Genomic DNA, 22,962 nt, shown 5'->3' with positions numbered 1-22,962 from the left:
ACCTACCTGCTGTGCTTGGGGCGGCAAAATACCTAGAGCCGCCCCTGCTGTCACCTATGCACTATTGAAAATTTTCCTGTTTGTCTATTGTAAGCTTTTAATACACATCTAGTGGCTCTTAAATTTCACAATGTTAGCAGAATCATCCCACTAACTATCTTTTATCAAAGTCCTTTCTATGGAAGATGGCCATTTTGGTTTAATTTCAAGCAGGCTCCATCTCATCTAAGAATGTCCTCTGAACATATGTTTTTACCCCTAAAATCTGCTTTCCTCCATGATACCAAAGGTAACTATCTATTGATAATAACACTCATTAAAATATTAAAAGTAAAACACGTAGCTTTAGTCCCTGAAATCATTGTGCTCCTGGGTGGATAATTCAACATCAAGCTGCATTATGTGCTAAAAGGCTGCACCATTATTACATATTGCACACAGTAAAACAACATCAAAAGAACATTATTAAGGTGGCAAAATCAAGTACTCGAGAGTTAGGAAATGCCAGAATTAATGTTGCTGATGCAATTTTAATTTGGCCCCTTGTGTATGTATGCATTTTGACAGTCTTTAATTACATGGTTATGTCCTATTTTTTTCCATAGGACCCCTGCCTCATTCAGTTCACAGGATGGACAGTGCTAAGTTAACGAGGAACTGCCAGTTTCATAGCCCAGCCAAGCCCAGCTCCCAATCCCTTAGTCAACCTGTCCCAGCCTTCCTGCCCAACCAGTCCATGCCTCCCCTCCCTCTGCTCCCAGTCCAACCATTCCCAGGCTCCCTTCCCAACTCAGTCAGTTTCTTCCCCTCTCACCAGATCCCTTTCCCAATCTACTCCTTTCCCTCTTCCTTCATCCAGCTGTGTCCCTTTGTATTTGAATAGATGGCTTCCTCCTCCATGCTGTCCAGGGCCCAGTTGGGGGTGGGAGTGGGGGTAGGGGTGTGTGAGTGTGAGTGAGAGAGAGATTAACAGCAAAGGAGAGACAGACTCCCCGCTCTCAGTTCCAGTGCTCAGACACACTCCAGAGCAGCTGGGAGCAACCATTACAGACAAGGAACATTTTTCTAACCCACATAGTCCTGGACTGGAGCAGATCAGTGTGTTGGGATGGTCGCATGTGCAGTCTGATCACACCTAGAACCTGTGAGGGGCTGAAGCATGCTTAGTGAGGATCAGGGCCGGATCCAGCTTTTTTGCCACCCCAAGAGGCGAACCAAAAAAAAAAAAAAAAGATAAAGCCAATCAGCAGCACTTCGGTGGCAACTCAATCGTGCCACTTCATTCTTCGGTGGTCATTCAGTGGCAGGTCCTTCGCTCCCTCTCTTCCTCTGCAGAGGCACTTTGGCAGCAGCTCAAAGAGGAACTGAGGGACCCGCGGCCAAATTGCCGCAGAAGACCCAAATGTGCTGCCCCTTTCCTTTGGCCACCCCAAGCACCTGCTTTCTTCGCTGGTGCCTGGAGCCGGCCCTGGTGAGGATAGAATCTTTGCAGATTTTAGCTGTTAAGCTCTAGCAATCTTCTAATGAGCCTGGGCAAACTGCAATTTTTCAAAGGCTTATAACTTACTCAAATTTGGGTAACTTTTCATGGACATGTCAGAAAGCACAACTGTGACATAAAGGGTACCCCCTGCCAAATTTCAAGTTCCTTGCCCCATAACACGAGGGAGCTAGAACAGGGTTTCTCAAACAGGGGTCGCTGCTTCTGTAGGGAAAGCCCCTGGTGGGCTGGGCCGATGTGTTTACCTGCCCCATCCGCAGGTCCGGCCGATCGCGGCTCCCACTGGCTGCAGATCGCTGCTCTGGGGCAATGCGGGCTGCTGGAAGTGGAAGCGCTGCACCTCCCATTGTCCCGGAGCAGCGATCTGCGGCCAGTGGGAGCCACAATCGGCCGGACCTGCGGATGGGGCAGGTAAACACACTGGCCCGGCCCACCAGGGGCTTTCACTACACAAGCGGCGACCCCTGTTTGAGAAACCCTGAGCTAGAACATTTAAAACAGGGGTAGGCAACCTATGGCACGCGTGCCAAAGGCGGCACACAAGCTGATTTTCAGTGGCACTCACACTGCCTGGGTCCTGGCCACTGGTCCGGGGGCTCTGCATTTTAATTTAATTTTAAATGAAGCTTCTTAAACATTTTGAAAACCTTATTTACTTTACATACAACAATAGTTATATATTTTAGACATAGAAAGAGACCTTCTAAAAACATTAAAATGTATTACTGGCACGCAAAACCTTAAATTAGAGTGAATAAATGAAGACTCGGCACACCACTTCTGAAAGGTTGCTGACCCCTGATTTAAAAGAACTGGCCCCACAATTTTTTAATACAGGCAAAGCAATGTATTTTCCCCTAATCTCATTCTCAGAAATGGCTGGACTGTTTTGGCTGAAATTTAAAAAAAAAAAAGAAAAAGAAAAACAGACATAGTCAGCCTGACACCCACACACAGAGTCAGGTTGGAAAATTTCAGCCCAAATGGTGCAAGTCTGGCAAAATTATACACAAATGAAAACAGGGTCTTATAATAGGAAGTGTCAGCCAACCTAACTAATAGTTGGCTCTCCCAGTCCTGTCTATAATTATTTAATCATTTATCTTTATTTTCCTTCTTTAACTTTTCTGTTTGCCATAGTTGATATTACTAAGTTTTGGCAGAACATCCAGTTCACTCACTTTAAGGAAAACAGAAGATGTCACAACTCTGCTTTTTCACATTTTCTTCTACATTTTTTTTATTATTCTTTAAGAAAGTTTTTGCTGATTCTATGTAAGGTTTCTCCATCAGCGATATCAAGCCTGCCAAGATTGGAAGTAATTCTAGAGACTATTTTTATTGTGCTTCCCTTATTTCCTGGTGCAGGCTCATTTTCCATTTCAGTTTTGTTATGCATTGTCCCAGGACTCAGACAAAAGGGGTTTAAATTACTGATCTGGGTATTTACACATCTTAAGTATTTTACAGGCTACTACTGTGCTCACAACTGATGTACCACCTCTTGCTCTGTGAAACTCCTTATGTTTTACATTTTCAAAGATTATATGGCATGAGTGGCTAGTTTTTCCTTTTTGAAAATGGTGTCTCCATAGATAAGCTCGACTGCATGTAGTTTCTGCTGCACCAGCACTATGCTGGAATCAAACAAGTATTAATTCAGCAGTTCCTAGTGACCTACTACATCTCATCTAACCACTGTGTTTCCAACCAAAGTTGCTGACTTACATCTCTCTCCTTTTGTGGCTTATGTTATATAAATCAAACCAATTGCCTGCTACAATTTCAGCTACTAGTATTCAGTTTCAGTTTTATTACAGCTATAATCTCACACCTGTCTTCACTTCCTCCAAACTGGCAAATTTTACAGTTGAATTTGGTAATCTTGCTTGTATGGCACTTTGAATGTAATAAAACAATTTACAAGGCAGTTGTTTTATATTCAAATACACAGTAGTTTGGTGTCCCCACAACATGCCATAAAATTATAAAAGCTTACTAGAGCTTTTTAAAAAAATTACATAAATTGAATAATTGGCTTCTACCAGTCTATCAAAGTGCCACAAGTTATCTATGTATGGTAGGAGGAGTACAATCTGAACATATCGGAAAGCATTATGTAATATAAAATTAACCTTTATATTTCCCCCAACAGATTACGGTTCTTCTGAAGCCCTGTCCACAACTATCAGTAACACCAAGGTCACAATATTAAATGTGGAAACATGCTTATATAAATCATTTTAAGTCAGCCAGATTTCTTATGGATGATGCTGTTCATTTTACAATTGCAGGAATAATAATTCTTTATGAGGTAGTTAATTTCTGCCCTCACCATAAATAAAAGCCAACAATAAACTCCGCTATTCGTACTGCTCCGCCTGCAGGCATTCAGGAGTATGATTGCTGTAAATAGAATTATACAGTTAATATTTGTGCCCTGCTTTGTAAATCCAGCAGTAAATGAATGTTAAGACACACAATGGTAGCGCTTTGTGGGCATTCGAACTCAGTTGCTGTCTGAGAAATCGCAGTGTCTACAAAAGACAGAAGAGATTTTAAAAAAGAAGTGTCCTTCATCTTGCAAATCAAATCAATGTGGATGGACCCTTGTCAATGTGGCTGTACGCAAGGCAAAGGTCTGCCCACAAGGATCCAACTGGAGGACTAAAGCTAAGGCCATCAAAAATATCATGTCAGTCCTTCAAATCTAACAGAGAAACAAGAAACAAAATTGGAGAAACTACCAAGAATGTAAAATTTCCTTGAAAACATTTCAGTTTACAGAAAACAAAAAAGTGATGAAGAACAAAAGGAGAAAAAATTATTCTTTAGCAAAAAAACTTTTCATCTACTCAGTCTCAGAAGGAATATTTTCTCTTTAAGATGTGGAAAGAACTCAGATTTGTGTCCTACTTGACAAAAATAAGAAATAAGTTTTTTAAAATTGGAATTAAATAACACTTCTCCATTCCTTTGGGAAATAATGGTGGTGGAATCTAGAGCTTTCTGAACACAGGCTCGTCCAATCAGTATTCTCAGATGTATGTTAAAAGACTAATTGAGAAATCAAGTGGATGGGCTTATTGTTATGAAGCACTTTGTTCATTTTCTATGGTGTGAAATTATTTTTGCCCATAAAAAATATTTAGCACTTTCAAGTTGGGGATTGGTCCTGCTTTGAGCAGGGAGTTGGACTAGATGACCTCCTGAGGTCCCTTCCAACCCTGATATTCTATGATTCTATGAAGTGTTTGACTCATACATGTTTGCAGATTCCAACAAAATAGCAGTGAATTAACAACAATTATTGAATAGTTTTAAAATACTAAACTGTAACAAAACAAAAAATGTTGCATTTTATAATCATTTCAGCCAATCATTTCATTCAAGTGATGAAAATTATAATATACTTTTGCTGGACCAAAGACTGTTCCCTAACCAACAGTCTTGAAGCTCCTTCTGATGCAATTATCTTCTCTGTGGGGGTATAACAGCCCCACGAGCAGCCTCAGTGAAACTGCACCTGGCATTCAAATTGCAGAATTGAACTTTCCTATTGAAATATATTATGATTTAAATGAATTCTATTGCAACATTTCAGAGAGGACTGAAACAATATTTGCATAAAACATAATATCTGAATGAAAAAAAGTCAATGTGACATATACACAGTGCCTGCATACAATTCTTGATCCTTTTAAATTTTTAGCAGCTAAACAAGAAGCGTTGTGTGTCCACCTGATCCTGTTAAACCAACCCTCTCCCATCCTGAAAGAAAGTGACTCATCTGTTTGCCTTCAACGCAAATAATTTTTCCTCAAATTCTGTTTGTTCCTTGAGGTCAATTAAAAAATGAATGTCTTCCAAACAGACTGATAATTAGTTAACAGTCTCTTCATTATGTGTCCCACAGGGAACATTCACTTACAAGAAGTCCTGATCGTATTGTCCTTGGGAAGCCCTCAATAATAAGACACTGAAACTGAGGCCAAGGCAAACCTGTTCATACTAGGACTACACAGCTGCTAAAGAAAGGGATAGAGTCTCTCGAGTCTTCCTAGCTAAACTACTGGAAGCTGCTCCACTTCTCCTACATTCAGGTTCATTTTTATTTTCCAGGCATATACAGTTAGACAATTGGTTTTTGATAGCAGTTTGTGAGAAGAATCTTTAGCTATCTCTTGGGGTGTGTATTACTGACATTTTGTCCAGTGCTTTGTGAAAGGCATACTATGATTCAGCATTGTGCAGTTTCATCATCTTGCTGGCTACTTGGCTATAATTTTGTGGTTTGGAAGCGTGTTTCCTCCAGGGGATGACAGCTAACTCCTCTCATGCCCCCAATTGATTTTACTCTTTATTATATCCCTGCTATAATAGCAGGAATGTCTTATATACAATGTAAAGATGACCCTGTTTACTCCAAAGTCAGCACAAGTGGGAATAGAATAAATCATGCATACAGCTTTTCTTTGCCCATAAACTATAATGCAACTAGGTTTTTTCACACTTAATAGGCTGTTCTCAAAACAGTTTTATTATTAGATAGCCGGAGAGAGTAAATGAGGGTGGATTTGTAAAGGTTTGATCAGCATGAGTTTGCGTGAATCACATAACATACAAGTGAGTTATGCAGATAGTCCCAGACTCAAGCTGAAAAAACCTTTGCAGCCCATCATTGTGTATTCTATATATGCCACATGTTACAAAAAAATTACATAAGAGTTTTTAGTCACTTGGCTCTTCAATTTTTCATATGGCTTCACTATGTGTGGAGTAATACAGCCATCTCAAACTCATGCTGATAAAGTCTTTCTACCGTTCCACACCTTCAGGTTATTCACCCCACTAACCCATAGATAATGACAACTCCTCATGCAACATCAATTGTCTGAGCCTGAGAAAGAATTATTTACGCTTTTCCTAAAGTCATGCAACTCAGATCAACTCGAGTGTAGTGGGAGAAGCATTGCATCTATTCTGACTTCCACATAATGGCCCTTATGCCATTTAAGGGTAAGGCATAGCAGAGTTCTGCTTCTGGATGCCCCTTGCTGCCCACACCATACCCTGCTTAGACCCCACCCCTGGGAAAAAAAACACTTCCTCCTCTTACAACAATAAGGAGGGCAGCTAACACAGGAGGCAGCAGAGCCACTTCCTCCAGCTATATGTCCATGGAGAGTTCCTCTACTCAAGAGAAATTCTCCATCGGCTATCCTCACCCACTTTGCACCTCTTACATTGTACAATGTAGTTTAACGGACTGGTGAATCTAGTACAGGGTTTGGCAACCTTTGGCACAGAGCCCACCAGGGTAAGCATCCTAGCAGGCCGGGCCAGTTTGTTTACCTGCCACGTCCGCAGATTCGGCTGATCATGGCTCCCACTGGCCGCAGTTCACTGCTCCAGGCCAATGGGGGCTGCGGGAAGCAGCGCAGGCTGAGGGATGTGCTGGCCGCAGCTTCTCGCAGCCCCCATTGGCCTGGAGCGGCGAACCACGGCCATTGAGAGCTGCGATTGGCCAGATCTGCAGACACGGCAGGTAAACAAACTGGCCCGGCCCACCAAGGGGCTTACCCTGGCAGGCCACGTGCTGAAGGTTGCCGATCCCTGATCTAGTACATAGGTATTATTGCACGATCATGGTGAAAATTACAAAGCATGAAAGAGTTAATGGAAATTTGAAAGTTCTGTTTAAATATTGTTTACCACAGCACATGAATGTTCACCCCATATCATGAACAGTAACGATACCTCGTTAATGTCAGCCAGCTTCCACTGCACTGAAACAAGAGCATCAAAGAGAAAAATGAAAGCCTCATCATAAAAAGACAGATGATAGCTTAGCTCAGTCCAATTTTATTTCAGGTTTCCACTATTTCTCCAATTCCTGAGGATCTGGTTCCACTGTTAGTCTATGCTGTCTTTTGTATCTGGTTCTGTCACAGTGGGGCTGAACAAGTTCTCAACTCTCTATTCTTGTCCTTTTGTGGAGGCCCCTGAAGCCTGTAATACTTGGCAAGGTACAACAACAATAATAAAAATCAATAACCAAATGTAACAGAGTTCTTGCCATGCAAGTGTTTTAATGGTAAAGGTTTGACCTCTATGATTAAAGATCAACGTGAAAGGAAATCCCCATGTGTATGTCAAGACTTCTCTGTGGTTATCTGCTTAAATTTTTCTCTTTTCATCCAATGTAAGATAACTTTCTGGAAATGAATGATGAATGTTTCCAGCTTCCTTCTTAAGCTTTTCTTTATCAGCATACTATAGCTGTGCAGGATAATAGAACTGTGTTACTGCGGTGGGCCTTTTCCAGTGGAAAAATAAAGGGGCTCCAGGTATTTTAACAATCTGAATGGAAATTTCTGGATGTTCAAAAACATTGTTATAAGCCAGGGGTTGGCAACCTTTCAGAAGTGGGGTGCCAAGTCTTCATTTATTCGCTGTAATTTAAGGTTCCGCATGCCAGTAATACATTTTACATTTACAGGGGCCGGTGGATGGAACCCCAGACTGGCAGCAGCATGCCACGGTAAATCAGCTTGTGTGCCATAACAGGGGTCGGCAACCTATAGGCTAAGAATGCGAGTGCTCTCTCTCTATCTCTCTCTCTGACTTCTATGGGATCCTCAGTATTCTATCAATATCCCCTTCTCCCTAGGTCTTAATTTATCCTCCAATTTCTTTACTTGCATTCTTTAAGGGTGAGACATTTGCATTCTTTCACCATAAATTGAGACTCGCTGTTTAGCTGCAATTGCACAGCAGACACTGTGTCCCAAGCCCTGTAGCTTCAACTCCAAAAAGTCTTTTTGAAATCAGTTCTGATATGGTGTTTAATTCACTCAAAGATATTAAAGTCTACTCCTGCTGAAAGAAGAGCACCAGGTATTGGGCCAAGCAATGTACCTAAACACCATGATTTTTCAGGGAACGGGACCAGTGACTTTTTCATTATGAATAGAAAGAACACTTTATCAAATCTGGCTATTTTCCCATCTCCCGAAGTTTTATCTACAGAGTTGGTGAGGTGCAATTTGTCCTATAAATCCATGGTATGCCCACACCTTGAATACTGCATGCAATCCTGGTCAGCCCCTTTCAGAAAGGTGTATTAGAATTGGAAAAGGTACAGAGAAGGGTAAAAAAATGTATATGGGGTATGGAAACAAACAAAAGGAAGTACTTCTTCATACAATGCACAGTTAACCTGTGGAATCTGTTGCCAGTGGATGTTGTGAATGCCAAGACTATAACAGGGTTCAAAAAAGAACTAGATACGTTCATGGAAGATAGGTCCATCAATGGCTATTAGCCAGGATGGGCAGGGATGCAATCCCACACTCTGACTGTGTCTAGCCTCTGCCTGCAAGAAGTTGGGAATGGACGACAGGGGATGGATCACTCAATGATTGCTTGTTCTGTTCATTCCCTCTGAAGCACCTGGCATGGACCACTGTCAGAAGACAGGATACTGGTCTACATGGGCCCTCATCTGATCCAGTCTGGCTGTTCTTATGTTCTGGCAAAAAAAATGTTTAAGGTTGCCAAAATATTGTATTTAAAAGGTCATTGTGTGAGCAGCTAAGCTTCTATGCTGCTGTGACGGAATACACCCCTCTAATCACCCTCTAGACACTACTGTAATAATCTGATACTGTACAAAAGTATGCCTTGTAAAATATCATTTGAGAACTCAATTTGCTGGTCAATATTGTCCTGGTAAAATCTGTGTGGTAATATTATATGTGAAGTTATAAAAATCCCCTGTATGGTGTTATTGACACATGTTCCAAACCCCACAGCCCTGCCCAAACAGAAGATGGCAAACAGGTCTGTCCCAAAGAAAGGAACCTGTGCTTGCCTTAATTTTCATTTAAATAGTGAACAGAGTCATCAAGCAGGAAGGGAAGACAACGGAAGTTCAAACAAGTGAAGTGTCACAGCTGTCATCCTGGTTGGTTGCCTCTATATCTCAGTGGTATTTATTCTGCTTTAAATTTGATAATTCCCACATCACAATGCCTCATTATGACGACAGTTGCACAAATTTTACATAGAAAACCTGAAGTAAAAAAAATGCTTTCAGGGTTCTTTAAACCACATAGCAGGTTTAGATAATAATCTCTTCAAGGCAGGAAACATGCCCTCTTGTGTGGGCACGATAGGGCCCATTTTCTGGTTAGGATTCTTGGGTACTATTAGAACAGAATAATAAGGTTTACTGACTGGGTTGAGAAGATTGTAAAAGACCTTTTCTTTTCCTGCATTCCTTGTTTACCTTTCTGTTAAATGCAATATAAATATATACATGTACAGTAGTACTAATAATCATGAGATAAAATGGCATTAAAACATTCAGTCATAGGTACACTAGCAAGGACTTGGGAGAGAAAAAAAATTAAGATCTTCTATAGCAACCACTTGTTAACTCCAAAAGGTCTCAAAGGTTTCCCTAAACTCCAAAAAGCAGCATCATGCAGAAGTTCAGACTACCACACTATTCCCTGAAGAAATTGCATGAGATTGCCTATTAAGTGTGAAATGCACACAGATAATTTCAAGTGAGAAACTGAGGTGAGGACAATTATGAACGTACCATCATTTTTCAGAGTAAATTGGCAAAAAGTCAGCTATAGTAGTATAGCAGATTAATGTGGAGTACAGCAATTGACATAGGTACCACTATCTACTATTGCCCAGGTAATAGGAGATGTTCTATGAAACAGATCCTGCCATTACTTCTTAAGGTCTCAATTCAACAAACCACTTAAAAGGTTACTTGAGGTTAAGCATGTGAGCAGTGCCACTGAAGTCAGACTACTCGTGCTTATGCACTTTACTGGATTGTTTAGTATTGTATTTGCTACAAGTGCTTTTGGAATTGTGCTATCAACGAAACATCTGGGGCTGGATTTTTCAGGCTGCTTCATCCAATTTGTGAAGCTCAGACAATGCAAACTGGACAGATTCCCATCATAACTGGACAGTGGAGTATTCTCCTTGCACAGGGGAACTCTTTGTTGGGTTTAAACAGGTGCGAGAGTAAGGGAAGGGGGGTTGTTATAGCAAAGCTCCACTACATTTATTCGCCACTTGAGCTCGGTCTATAAAGGGGGAGGGGAATTGTGGGGATTCTCTACATTGCAGCCATCTTGCCCTATACACAGCAATACAGTGAGGGCTACACAGATTTATAGATTCCAAGGCCAGAAGGGACCATTGTGATAATCTAGTCTGACCTCCTGTAAACATAGGCCATAGAACTTCCCCAAAATATTTCCTAGAGCAGATCTTTTAGAAAAACATCCAGTCTTCATTTAAAAGTTGCCAGCGATAAAGGGCCCTTGGGAAATTATTTCAATGGTTAATTTCTCTCACTATTAAAAATGTATGTCTTATTTCCGGACTGAATTTGTCTAGCTTCAACTTTCAGCCATTGGATCATGTTATATCCTTCTCTACCAGATTGAGGGGCTCATTAAATATTTGTTCCCCAAGTAGGTATAGCTCATAATCAAATCAAACCCGAACCTCTCTTTGTTAAGCTAAATTGATTGATGCCCATGAGTCTCTCACTATAAAAGCATATATTTTCTAATCCTTTCATCATTCTTGTGGCTGTTCTCTAGACCCTCTCCCATCCTTCTTGAATTGTGGACTCCAGAACAGAATACAGCATTCCAGCAGCTGTCACATTCGTGCCAAATACAGAGGTACTCCTATTCAAAGTTCCCCTGTTTACTCATACAAGGATGGCATTAACCCTTTTTACCACAGCATCACACTGGGAGCTCATGTTCAGCTGATCATCCACCAAATCTTTTCCAGAGATTTTTCATGGGAAGTTGCATCATTTTTAATCCTTGGGAAAATGTACTAATAATTTTAGAGGTAGTTAAACAGGTGATCATTTACACAAATGACTTCAGGGACTAAAAGAGCTCCTGACTATAGCTGTTGTGAAAATAGTGATGAATCTAGGCAGCAGAGATAGGTATAACTAGATATGGTTCTTGAACAAACATGATTCAGATCTAAAACTCCAAAATTTTTGCCTGGGTGAGTTGTGTCAGTGGTTCCATCTTTGGCCCATCTGTAGTAGTAATGTCCCTTACAGTGCTTCACTGGCTTCAGAGGCTTGCTAAATGGGAAGAAAAATAAAAGCATTTTGGCTTGCCAAACAGATTCCCCAAAGTCCCATTGTTCTGATGATTTACTACATTGAGTTTTCATGTCAATGGCACTGGTTTTCCCTGTTACCAAGTTTCATTTTTTAAATCTCCCAGTGAACCCAAGTATCAGAGGGGTAGCTGTGTTAGTCTGGATCTGTAAAAGCAGCAAAGAATTCTGTGGCACCTTATAGACTAACAGACGTTTTGCAGCATGAGCTTTCATGGGTGAATACCCACTTTGTCAGATGCAAGTATTCACCCACGAAAGCTCATGCTGCAAAACGTCTGTTAGTCTATAAGGTGTCACAGGATTCTTTGCTGCTTTTACAGTGAACCCAAGTTATCCTTTTTCTTTCTGCCTGCCCCATCAGCTAATAACAATACAAATGCCAGACTGATTTTATTTTACTTTCCTGGTATATCTTGGGTGACTAAAAAGGGGTTGCATGCAATGAAGGTTCATCAAGAATTGCTAGAAGACTTTCAATTTTCTCAGCTTCTCTCCCTCTTCACTTAGAAATGTCAACATCTTAAAAAAAAAAGTTAGCTCCCTAGTGAAATTTCCCAAAATGCATCAGTGACTTAAGGGCCTCAGTCCTGTTTTCAAAAGTTCCTAACAATAATTTAGGAGACTAAGTCCCACTGGCTTCCCTGGGCTGCTTCTGCAGTTGGACAGCCATACTCAACCCATTTCTTAGGGCTAAAAGGAAAATGTGCACAATTTTATACCTGATCAAATTTACAAATCTAGCCCCAAATGTATACATGTGCACAATTATATACCTGATCAAATATACAGCACGATAAATATGTTTTCCCTATATGGAACTGGCGAATTAATCAGCCTGGTAAAAATCCCAGGGTTGGCTGGGACTGCTTCCAGGAGTAAAGCCAGAAGGATCTGGCCCATTATAGTTGTATTTCTGACCTAAAGCAGCAAATTATCATCTGTAAAAGCTAGGACAGAAAACAAGTTCAGATCAGTTTGTAAAAAAGTAGAGAAACACTCACACACCTGTGTGTAAATCTCTTAATTGAGTTAACACTTTTCTAAATTACAAATCAGGGATTCATGTTGCAACTAAATATATATATCATCTGCTCATGGTGCTTTGTATGGATGAAAGACAGATTTATAGATTTCAATGAGGACTATTAACGTACAGGCAATGCTAATTGCACTAATAATTATGTTTAAAATCAGAGAGCATGTCTACTCTACATGAAAGTGTTTAAAGTTATTCCTAGGAATCAAGACACTGGGAAAAATGGCCCAAGTCCATAAAGGGACACCACAAAAGCCAGCACACAAGATAGGGAGCTGCCTGAACTAGCCAGTGGGAAATGCCACAAAGCCCTGCCCCTCTCACTGGTCTATAGAGTGATCCTTATGCTTTCTGGCCCAATCAATATTTAATTAAAAGTGGAAAACTTCAGTGGGAGAGATGGAAAAAGACTCATACCAGGACTGACCCATAGTCTGCTAGGGAATTGCTCAGGAAAGCACCTCCGCTTCCTGCCTCCCCAAGTGTTTTGTGTTGAGTTAGGCAGTCTCTCAGCATGCCTACCATATTGAACCCTGAAGGTAAGATAGCAATTTTTCACCCATTACTCTCGGATTTAGTCAGGAAATAGGCATCTGGGTATCCAGAGTGAAGCAGCAGTTTCTGCCTCTGGGCATGTACACTTAGTTGCCTAGAAAACTTTTACTGCAAAAAGTTGGTCACTCAGTGAGTTTAGGAGCCTAAAGGTAAGGCAGCAGCCAAGTAGGGGTTTTGTGGATTGCAGTAGCATGTAAAACTGGGGCTTATGCACCAAAGTAACTTTGAGGATCCAGGCCAATGTATCTGCATTTCAGGATGATTCTTTCTGCAGTTGAACTGATTCAATGAAGTTCACATTATAGGCCTAATTTGCTGAATGATTCCATTCAACACTCCTGAAAACCCTGGTTGTTTTCTATGTCCATGCTGCATGACCACTTGTTGCAAGATGCTATCAAACCTTCACCTCCATTGCAAATTCACTCTCCCTTAAGTAATTAAATAATCTATGCACATTTTAGCTGACGCTTAAGGGAGTGACATCCTAAAATGAGAACCAGATGACTATTTCCACTATTTTAACAGTGCTTTGGAAGTACACCTACTCCTACTTTCATGCATGTCTTGTAAAGGCATTTTATGGCAGTATTAAATTGGTCCAGTCATACCCAAGTCTCTTACAATGTATTTATAAATATATAGATACAAGTGTGTGTTTCAGTGGAGTTCAGCTGGCATCCAACAAAAAAAAATGGATTTTTTGTAATTAAAAAAAAAAGTCAATTTTATAACGATAGGGACAGAAAATCAGGAAATGACCAGCTATGCAATCCAGTCAGTTCCTTGCTGCCAGATAAACTTCACTATTATCTTTCCCAAACTTAAGGGTACCTCTTAACTTTGCAAAAGCTCTCCACAAAGGTCAAAACCAACTCAATCCTGACACCACTTATGCAGGTGAGTAATCCCATTAGACTCAATAGGCCAGCTTACATACGTAAAGTTAATTACATGCACAGCCAAGGCCTAAGTGGGTAGAGAGATTTAGATATGAGAATGTCTTGATTTTCCTTCCCCTTCCTTTGTTCACCTCTAAAAAGGCTCTGAGGTGTAGAGCTCCTAGCTGCAAACCTGATGTGACAACCACAAACTTGGGTTGCATTAGGTTTAGCCAAACATAACCTAAAATGAATTTACACTATCAGTTATTAGCTGAAGTTTTTATTTGGTATGTGATTAAATAGGAGTCATTATCAGAAGTTGCATATAGTCCTTGATTTAACCTCTCTTTATTACAGCCTATAAAATAGTCTACATTCAGTGACCACATGCATAATATTGGCATAAGGTCAGACTCAGCGCAGATAACCTCTATTTACTGAAATCCAGTTTAAGAATACACCAAGATACACTAGATCGGAGCAGGGGTCAGCCCAACATCATCATTTCTTTCTGCTGAGATTCAAAACAGGCTATATGCTTTTATAAGGGTGAAAGCCTACCTACCAATCACAGGACATACCACCAATCACGGGACAATAATGGGCGCATTGGGATTTTCAAAGGAACATAAGGACACCCAAATTCCTTAGGCTCTTTTGAAAATCCTAGCCTAAAGGAATTGTTTCACATACATGGCTAGCAAACCTCCTCCTGATTTACCCATTCCACTCAACCCAATCACCATAATCAGTAAGTTATTTCCCTCCATTCCATTCCTTTATGAAAACCTTATGTGCTCCCTTTAAGACTTGCGGGCCTCAACTCTGCTGCCTGTAACTCTCAAACTGCAGACTTAGTCATTATACCTGATAAACAGATAACAAGGGCAAATCTTCTAAGCCAGTAGTCAAGCAAGGAGAGTTCCTCAAACTGGCACCCTTGCCTCAAAGAGGCTCCTTAACACTAGCCTTATACTAGTGACAGAGAATTGGACTGCCTTCAGCCTCTATATTTTGGTGAGATACACTGACTTGACATAAACATCCTTCTTGACAGGACAAATGAAGAGACCATCACATCTCCTGGAAGACTAATGTCTTTTTTATCCCAAAACTGCATCCCACAATTGCAACCGATGTTATCAATGGGCCTGTTATTTAGAAGCCTTCTTTCAGTTCATAAAAAGTAGAGAGAATGTCACATATCATTGTAGCTGAATACCATAGTATTCTAATTTAGATGAAATAGAGCATTAATGGCATGTCTCAAAAATACAAGGACCTGTGCACAAACTGCATTCACAATTACTATATTCATGATTATCTGTCTTCAGGAGCCTAATGCAGTCAAGGTGCTGAGCCCCTTCAATTGCATATGAAGTCAATAGGAATTGAAGGTGCCTAGTACACCTCTACCTCGATATAATGCTGTCCTCAGGAGCCAAAAAAATCTTACCACGTTATAGGTGATACCGCGTTATATCGAATTTGCTTTGATCCACCAGAGTGTGCAGCCCCCCACCCCGGAGCACTGCTTTACTGTGTTATATCTGAATTCATGTTATATCAGGTAGCGTTATACTGAGGCAAAGGTGTATCTGACAGGGTCTGGCCTAGAAAGTAAAATGATTCCTATTATCATAAAATATCTGGTCCAAAAAGAAATAGGAAATCTTAACTAATCATGAAACAGACAGGAGTCACGCACATGTTCTAATGACAAAAATTTGTTAAGGATGAGTACTTACACTAATAGTTCAAATTTGTGTGCAATTTACTAGGCCTACACAAGAGAAAATGGATCCTGGGAGAAATGTTTCAAGGTCTTAGCCAAAGTTTTCCCTTCAGTACTGAATTCTGTAGGATGTCTAACATACCCATATTCCATCACTGAGCTAGGTTCCCTGGATTTTTAAAGGTAGACACTTCATGTTAAACCAGGGCAGACTGATTTAAATCAAGATGATCAAATCACCAAGTGGAAAGTCTCATTATAAATCATCATCTACTTTAATCAAATTTTCCATTTGTAATTGAGTAAATTTCTAGAGAAAGATGCATTGTCACTAGTTGATATAACTATTAAAATATATTCATTTACAATTAAATGGAACCTTTATGCAAGAGTTGGTACATCTTTTTGTTACCTAAGGGGATACACTATAACTATAAATATTTATTTAAGCAATTATATGGCTTAATATTTCCAGATGCTTATTAATTAAATGCACACTAGCTTGTTAGAAAACAGTGAATGATATTGCTTATTTAGATAATTTTTTCTCATAATTTGCATCAAACTGCATTAGTATGGTAATTGGAATTTAATTAAACACAACAGCATATACATTTTATTTTTATTAAACAAAACAAGCCCTTAATACAGTTCATAACCCATTGTGCCATATTTACAAAGCTTGACCTACAAATGTAAGATGTTTTTCCCCTGGTTCTTTCTATATATAGAAAAGCAGTCTTTAAGTCAAAGTTTTTGATAGAAGCTCATGGATTCAGTGTATTTATTTTTTATTTAAATGTTGTGAGAGATAAGTAGTTTAGGGCTTACCATATTTTGTATTAAATTTCATTTTAAACAAGTTTAGTTTAAAAAAGAAAAAATATATAGTTTAAATAAAATAAAAAAAATCAGATTTAAATTAAAATCCATTTAAAAAAATCATCTATTTTTATCCACCATATTAAACTGCAGATCTATGACATGCACACTTAGAGAAGAGAATCAGCAAGCGGTGATTTCAACCTAATTAGTTGCATCATTTAGAGTCAAGATAGTATCTAGGACTTGTTTGGATCATTCAAAGTATCAAATGATCAAACTAAAACCTTGATTCACTAATAAAATAACTGACAAGTTCCTGAAAAGGCATCATACAGAATTTCCATTACAAGGGACTGTATCATAAGAAGAGCTTTCTTTAGATGAAAACTACAGATAATGTAGTGATCCAAGTCCATACAGGTGAAAGAGTGATCATTCAAAGGCATACCTTCTTTGAATGATTACATTTTACATTATGTTTCCATAGTGTTACATTATCATTTCTGTACAACTGTAAGTCTGTGACTCAGAGCAGAACAAAACTCACTAATATTGCTTCAGAGGGAATCGAGTTAACATCTTCAGTTCTGATCTCTATGGGTTTTCACTCCTGAGTTTCATTTTTTGTTTCATGTTTGAATGAACCCCAAATCTCAAAGCACAATTCAGGGCTTATGTATATGAACACTTAATGCCCAGCAAGCTGGAGGATAAATCTACCCTGCACTAGCCTTCCATGCAGTAATCATCCATGTGAACACTACTGCTGTGCACTAAAAGTCCCATAATACACTTTAATCTACTCCCATTTGGAACGTTTCCTGGATCTAAACAAACTATGTGTAACTGACAAATTTGTGTGGTTCTGAGGCCAAATCGACAACTAGCCCATGTTTGTGGAAAATTGGATCCACTTGCCCAGAACCATGAGACAGACCTGGTCGGAGTTGAGGTTTTGTAATGAAATTATCATACAAAGCTATGGGGGAGGGATAGCTCAATGCTTTGAGCATTGGCCTGCTAAATCCAGGGTTATGAGTTCAATCCTTGAAGGGGCCACTTAAGGATCTGGGGCAAAATCAGTACTTGGTCTTGCTAATAAAGGCAGAGGACTGGACTCAATGACCTTTCTGGGTCCCTTCCAGTTTTATGAGATAGGTATATCTCCATATATTATTTATAATGTACATGAACTGCAGGACACATACTCAGATACCATGAATGGGGAAGAGGTAGAAAAAGACTCTGGTGCATTAATATAAGGGATAAAATATTTTTTTTTAATTTTAGGCCCATAGGAACTGGAATAATTTAGTTCAGGGGTCAGCAACCTTTGGCACGCGGCTCACCAGGGTAAGCACCCTGGCAGGCCGGCCCGGTTTGCTTACCTGCCGGGTCTGCAGGTTCGGCCAATCGCCGCTCCCACTGGCCACACTTTGCCGCCCCAGGCCAATGGAGGCAGTGGGAAGCGGCGGCCAGCACATCCCTCAGCCTGTGCCACTTCCCACAGCCCCCATTGGCCAGTGGGATCCACGATCGGCCGAACCTGCAGACATGGCAAGTAAGCAAACCAGGCCGGCTTGCCAGGGTGCTTACCCTGGTGAGCCATGTGCCAAAGGCTGCCAACCCCTGACTTAGTGTTATACCAATATAATAAAAACCAGCAGGATCTTATTAAGAGGGATAAGGCAAAGATGCCACATTTATTGTAAATATGATAATAAGGCAAAAGATAAAAATAAACATTGTTTTACTACTTATTCCTATTACTACTTATTTCTTATACACACACACATATATATATATTCATTCACACAATCATTCATTCAAGTTCTTATAGGTGTTATAGTTACCAGCGTAGACGTTGCTCATGCCAAGTTACTGGCCAGGTATCTTTGTCATGAGGATGGAGCAGAGTCTGTGTCAGATGCACCTGATGCTCCTGGAGGTTGGCAGCAGAACCAGAGACTCAAAGTCCTCAGTTTTTAGAGTCCATTTTTATAGGAATTAATTCCTGTGTTAGTCTATGGGAACCGTTTAATCCTGCTGTTGTTGGCTCAATCAGCAGATGGCACATTCCTGGTGGCTCCACACTGTCTAAAGTGGCACATTCCCTCCAGGTGTTTGGGGTGGATCCCAGTTTACCCTCCAGGGGTTGTCTGGTGGTCCACTTGACACATTCTTCGGCCAATGGATCCTTTCTAGGCTGGCCCCTCCCTAACCATTCACGTACATCAAACATTCATCAACATACATTTCATATCTTAACCATATTTTAATTTACTGTCTCCACCACTTTTGGGGTGTGTGTTAATTCCTATGAGATTCCCGGCCCTGTAATCACAGAGGGTGGGGGTCTGCTTAAATTGTATCAATTACAGCTTAAGGCTAGCATAGTGTTTACTTCAAAAACAAAGTCAATTAACTTGTTTGTAAGTTTTACATAGTAATAGAGTATCTTTCACAGGACAGACACAATCAATGGTTTCTGCAGACAGGAGCTTACACGTTTTAACAGAAGAACTACAAGATTTTTGTACTTGGTGAAACTGCGGGGTCACTGTCACTTGGGGGAATCACTGTTAGTATCTTCTTTAATATCTCTACATTAGTTTATGAAAATTCCTACAGCAACTTCATAATATTATGCTAAAGTAAAAGATGCCAGATTCAGAATAAACCTTAATATAGGCAGTCAACTATTTCCAGGCTGGCATAGAGTCATAGAATATTAGGGCTGAAAGACACCTCAGGAGGTCATCTAGTTCAATACCCTGCTAGCAGACTACCAAGCTAAACTTCAAAGCTGAAAGAGCATGTCTACACAGCTGTGAGGTATTGTTCCCAAGGCAGGTGGAGAGACTCATGATACCTCAATTCAAGCTAGTGTAATAAAAATAGCAGTGTAGATGTTGTGGCACTGGCTGGGCTAGCTTCCTGAGCTTGAACCCAGGGGATTGGGTTAGGGTTGCCAATTTTCTAATCGCACAAAACCAAACATGCTTGCCCCACCCCCTTCCCGGCTCTGTCCCCACTCACTCCATCCCCCCCGCCACCCGTCGCTGGCTCCCTCTCTTCCACCCTCACTCATCTGCTCATTTTCACCAGGCTGGGTCAGGGGGTGAGGGCTCTGGGGTGGGGCTGGAGATGAGGGTTTTGATGTGCAGGTGAGGGCTCTGGACTGGGGCCAAAAGGTTTGGAGTGCAGGAGGGGGTTCTGAGCTGGGGCAGGGGGTTGTTGTGTGTGGGGGGGGTGGGCTCTGGGAGGGAATCTGGTTGTGGGAGGGGGCTTAAGGCTGGGACAGGGGGGGTTGAGTGTGGGAGGGGATGCGAGGGGTGGACTCTGAGAAGGAGTTAGGTGTGGGAGGGGGTGAGGGGTGCAGGCTTACCTCAGGCATCTCCCCAGAAGCAGCAATGTATCCCTGCAGCTCCTAGGTAGAGGTGCTGCCAGGCATTGCTGCACCCATCCGCAGGTGCCACCCCACAGCTCCCATTGACTGTGGCTCCCAGCCAAGGGGAGCTGCAAAGCTGGTGCTCGGGGCAGGGGCCACACCTCTGTTTAGGAGCCACAAAGACATGGTGCCACTTCTGGGGAGCCGTGTGGAGCCTGCCAGCCCCGCACCAACTGGACTTTTAACGATCTAGTCAGCAGTGCTGACCAGTTCCACCAGGGTCCCTTTCAACCAGGTGTTCCAGTTGAAAAAACGGACACCCGGAGACCCTAAATTGGGTGGGCTTCGACTCTGGTGGCTAGCACAAGTTGCCACCAGTGCCACAATGTCCCCACTGCTATTTTTAGCATGCTAGCTGCAGGTCTCTCTGTCTAACCCAAGACCCAGAAAAGAATGACTCAAGGGTGAGGTAAGTTTTACAGCTCTTGAAACCACTCCCACTGAACTCCAGCCAAACAGCAATCACACAGACTGATGTACCAGTCTGTCCAGAAACACAAAAGCAGGTAAATTGTATGTGGTTTCAGGTTTTCCACAGGAACTCCTAAGAAGATTATGTTGGTGTGCATTTTCTATGAAAAAAAAAAAAAGCTAGCAGTCAGACTAGTACTTAGTTCTTTCATACCTGCACCGATGCTGAAAGTTCAAGCATACAAAGTGAGAAAAAGAAAAGTTTTAAAGAAGGTCTGGTCAAATGTCTTTCCCTCCCCCATTCTCATGGAGAATTTTGACTCTTGAAACTCTGAAAACCCCAAACCAAGTTTGTTTTTTTCCATTAAAATTTAACAATAGTCAAAAGCCCAATTTAAAGAAAAAGTTGATGACAAATTTTCAACCGGATCTAGTTTAAAGTTCAACGTGAATTCTCCCCCTATTGCTTCTGCCTTGAAATGTTGTTTCTGTTTTATAGCTATATAAAATATGGTTTATGTGTATGAACTATTTGTCAATTAGCAGACTAAATAAGAAAAACTGAATTTTAATACAACCTTAAATATAGTCTTTAGATTTTGTTTTATATTCAAGAATCCTTGAGATCTACTAAGTAAACCAGGTTCAAAAGTAACATTTCACTCATTTAAAAGCTATTAATGTTTATAATTAGGCAAAGTGAAGCTTTAAAAAAATATTTTAACTGCAACTTTTCAAAAAGTTCAACCAAACTTTCAAATTATACATATTTTATGTCAGACAACTGTTGGTTTCTGGAGTGAACAGGATACACATCCACATAGTGTGAAGCACGAAAACAGCAGTGGATTATAAAACTGCAGTTCTCCAGGCAGAACTTTCAAATACACCTCTAGTAACTGTAGGGTGAACATGTTTTTTTTCCATTAATATATGTTTATGGATTTAAAAAACATAAAATAAAGACAGGTGCTTTCATGATCAAGTCCATGCCAACTATGGTGTATTACAGGGGTTGGCAACCTTCGGCACACGGTCCATCAGGGTAATCCGCTGGCAGGCCACAAGACATTTTGTTTACGTTGACTGTCCACAGCCACGGCCAGCCGCAGCTCCCAGTGACCGCGGTTTGCCGTTCCCAGCCAATGGGAGCTGCGGGAAGCCGCAGCCTGTTGACACTGGGAGTTGCAGGGGGTCGTGCCTGTAGACGGTCGATGTAATCAAAATGTCTCGTGGCCCACCAGTGGATTACCCTGATGGGCTACATGCCAAAGGTTGTCGACACCTGGTGTATCATAACCAGTCATCATAAATTTACATACTGTGCACCATATCTAGACACACACCCCTTCAGGGAATAGATTTCCCTCAGATGCTGTGCTATCAAAATAAAATTAAGGTCCTTACCAAATCTGTCAGGTATTGCTGAGGGAAGAGGAAAATGGACCTGGCAAACCCAGAAAGAGGGGGAAGCCAGAGCTGTAGAAAGAAGCCCAGGGAAACAGCAGCAAGGTATAAGACCGTACAGACATTCACTGCTTATTATTGGGTCCCTGGGCTGGAACCTGGAGTAGAGGGCAGGCCTAGGTTCCCCTACTAACTACTGGGAAGTGGCATAAGGTGTTGGAGATGTCAGCCAGTCCACCAACTGGTCTGGAGGGACTTTGACTTCCCTGGAAGGGGAAGATCTTAATCACCTTGCTGGAAGGCCAAGCCAGAAACTGGAAGCTGCAGCTCTGGGAGTGAGAGACACCCCAGAGTGAAAGAGACAAGGAGTAGAGACACGGCCAGAGGAGGTTAGGCCCTGGCAACAGCTAATCCCCAGAGCTGCCAAGAAGTTTTGGGTCTTCAATTTTTAATCTTAATGTTGAAATTTTAGGGAAAACCCACCAAAACTGGGTAGGATAAAAGTTGGAGAGCTCGAAGTAACATTTCTCTGTTTTGTGATTCCCTCAACTTCAGCAGGCTATGCCTATGTCCCAGGTCATTTTAAATTAGTACTCTCTGTGGGAGAGCATTCCAAAAAGACTTATTCCTGCCTGAAAAGACATATTCCCAGCCCTCCAAAAGGAAGAAATATTATACCCCACTGTCAACACAGGCCTGCACTGCAGCACATTCCTTCAACTGAGAGAAAAGAAAATAATGCCACTGAGACCTTCTCAAGCTGCCTATACTGTGGTAATCCAGCTTCATGCATTCCATTTATTAGCAAAGGCCATTTGAGAATTGAATTCTGACCTCCTACATGGTTAGACAGAATAGCTATTTTAGTTCACTAAAACAACCAATTCAGTGATATTCCTTACCAAACTTGGGTAGTTTGTTTTGCTTAATTAATCATGATTTTCAGCACAGCGGGAAAAG

At 41.1% G+C, this 22,962-nt stretch overlaps 1 protein-coding gene across 10 annotated transcripts in view; it reads right to left on the bottom strand.

The window, feature by feature from the left end:
• GPC6 (glypican 6) overlaps positions 1-22,962 on the bottom strand; it is a 1,136,844-nt gene that overhangs the window by 768,938 nt on the left and 344,944 nt on the right. For 2 of the 10 annotated variants that reach the window (XM_039518930.1, XM_039518934.1), the window contains exon 2: positions 3,837-3,907. The exons of the other annotated variants lie outside the window; for them this stretch is intronic. The gene's annotated coding sequence lies outside the window, so the exon portion shown is untranslated. The remainder of the gene's footprint in view (positions 1-3,836; positions 3,908-22,962) is intronic. 10 annotated transcript variants of the gene reach the window in all.

The sequence above is a fragment of the Mauremys reevesii genome, linkage group 1 (assembly GCF_016161935.1).
Source record: "Mauremys reevesii isolate NIE-2019 linkage group 1, ASM1616193v1, whole genome shotgun sequence".
NCBI lineage: Eukaryota > Metazoa > Chordata > Testudines > Geoemydidae > Mauremys > Mauremys reevesii.
The sequence above is the reverse complement of the archived record's forward strand: the minus strand, read 5'-3'. Positions and strand labels throughout refer to the sequence as shown.